Source organism: Bison bison, unplaced genomic scaffold (genome assembly GCF_000754665.1).
Source record: "Bison bison bison isolate TAMUID 2011002044 unplaced genomic scaffold, Bison_UMD1.0 scf7180017860859, whole genome shotgun sequence".
Classification (NCBI taxonomy): Eukaryota; Metazoa; Chordata; class Mammalia; order Artiodactyla; family Bovidae; genus Bison; species Bison bison.
Window position 1 is genome coordinate 18,224 of NW_011491431.1, and position 2,926 is coordinate 21,149.

The following is a 2,926-nucleotide window of genomic DNA, read 5'->3' on the forward strand; positions in this document are numbered from 1 at the left end:
AACCAATAGGTTGTTTAACTTCTTCAAATGGTGTTCCAGAAAGAATAACTTGATCTAGGGCAAAATATATTGATGTGGGTGTGTATAGTTGGAGGCAGAAAATTAATGTTCATTAAGATATTATAATAATTTCAATTTCTATCTCATAAAGTAAATGCTAAGAGTTTTGAATCAAACATACTAGAATTACACTATGATTATGTCCAAAGTTTATGATCTGGTAGGAATTTTAAAGATAACAATTACCACAGAGTACCCTTCTGCATTTTCCCTTCCCAGAGCAATTTATTCAATAGTTTGGTCAGTTATTTCACATTAATACCCTCATATTTCCATGATCAATAGTAAATTGCACGATGACCCACAGCTCTGTGCTCTTGATTGACTAGACTTTGTTTCCTGTACAACTATTCAGGAAGACTGCAGAACCAAGCATCATCACATTCACATTCTAACTAGCAGGATGAAGAAACAAGAAAGGTACATGTCTCCAGTTCAAACACTCTTATGATGTCAAAATTTTACTTAACTGGCCACACTTCACTGGACTTAAGGAGAGTTAAAAAGTTTGCAATATTATGTTGGTGGTGCTAAACCTGTACAGGTCTATTTAATTAAAAGAGAAGAGTAGAATTGCTGCCTTAGAACCACCATGGCCATATAAGATATGCAGCCCATGAGAAGGAATAATGTGTGAGAGGATTTACATAAAATAGGAGATGGTGATTCACACAAGAAAGATGGAAGACATAAAGAGAAGTTAGAATAATTTTCTGATTTCTGACTGAGGCACTTATACACGGTGCTACCACTTTGTTTCAGGGGGCTTACTTGGGAGTCTCAGCGTTGCTGGAGAGGCAGCAAAAAGAGGTAGAAGTAAGATCACCCAGTGTTAACTCCTTGGGACATAATGCAGTGCTCTGAAAAGTCTGAAGGGCAAGAAGTGCATAATGACACCACCCCTGACTATTATCAAATGAAATGATGAACAGGTCAGCGATTTGATTTCAGAATAAAAAGCATTGTTTTACTTTCTCACATATTCCTGTATGTGTGTGAATGTGTGAGGAAGCCAACCCACACATTCTCATTCAATATGTTGATTTAGAATCATTCCCAGAGAACCTCCTGGATCAATTTTAATAAGTAGTGAGTGCCAATATACTTCTGACTCATTGCATTGAAATTTGCTTTTATTTTCATGGTCATCTTCTCTAATAACCTGGAGATTCTCTCTCTCTCTCAGCTTAGTGAAGTTAGTGAAGTCGCTGAGTCCTGTCTGACTCTTTGAAACCCCATGGGTTGTAGACTACCAGGCTCCTCTATCCATGGGATTTTCCAGTCAAGAGTACTGGAGTGGGTTGCCATTTCTTTCTCCAGGGGATCTTCCCAGGGATCAAACCCAGGTCTCCTGCATTGTAGGCAGACACTTTACAATCTGAGCCAACAGGAAAGTCCTCTTAGCTTACTTAGAATATAATTGCTAAATGCATGTTTAAATTATAAAGAAATAATATATTGATTATAGAAATACTAATATACTGATAGAAATATTGATATACTAATTATATAAATAATAGTAAGAACAATAATCACTGTTTTTGAGTATTTACTATATGCCAAGTTTTGCTCCTCATGTGTGCATATGTGCATGTGTATGTGTTATTTAATATATTGTTTAATGTGACTGATTTAATCTTAAAATCAACTATGACAAGGTACAGTTATCATCCTTATTTAAAAGATATTGATTTCAGATATATTTTAATGTCTGATAGCTGCTTTGCTCTATAATGAGATATAAAAATAAATATTTAAAATATATATATATCTGAATGTATTCTCTTTTTTATATCTTCAAAGCATTAGGAAATGTTTAGCTTATGTTGTTACTTTGCTAAGATAATTACTTGAGTCAAAGGCATACACACCACCAGGTTAGGTAATATCTCTTATACATTTATTGTACCCATATTCCATATCAGTTCAGTTCAGTTGCTCAGTCATGTCTGACTCTTTCCGACCCCATGAATCGCAGCATGCCAGGCATCCTTGTCCATCACAAACTCCGGGAGTCGACCCAAACCCATGTCCAATGAGTCAGTGATGCCATCCAACCATCGCATCCTCTGTCGTCCCCTTCTCCTCCTGCCCTCAATCTTTCCCAGCATCAGGGTTTTTGCAAATGAGTCAGTTCTTCGCATGAGGTGGCCAAAGTACTGGAGTTTCAGCTTCAGCGTCAGACCTTCCAATGAACACCCAGGACTGATCTCCTTTAGGATGGACTAGTTGGATCTCCTTGCAGTTCAATGGACTCTCAAGAGTCTTCTCCAACAACACAGTTCAAAAGCATCAATTCTTCAGTGCTCAGCTTTCTTTATAGTCCAACTCTCACATCCATACATGACCGCTGGGAAAACCATAGCCTTGATTAGACGGACCTTTGTTGGCAAAGTAATGTCTCTGCTTTTCTATATGCTATCTAGATTGGTCATAACTTTCCTTCCAAGGAGTAAGTGTCTTTTAATTTCATGGCTGCAATTACCATCTGCATTGATTTTGGAGCCCCCAAAAAATAAAGTTAGCCACTGTTTCCACTGTTTCCCCATCTATTTGCCGTGAAGTGATGGGACCGGATGCCATGATCTTAGTTTTCTGAATGTTGAGCTTTAAGCCAACTTTTTCACTGTCCTCTTTCACTTTCATCAAGAGGCTCTTCAGTTCTTCACTTTCTGTCATAAGGGTGGTGTCATCTGCATATCTGAGGTTATTGATATTTCTCCTGGCAACCTTGATTCCAGCTTGTGCTTCCTCCAGCCCAGCGTTTCTTATGATGTACTCTGCATAGAAGTTAAATACAGCCTTGACGTACTCCTTTTCCTATTTGGAACCAGTCTGTTGTTCCATGTCCAGTTCTAACTGCTGC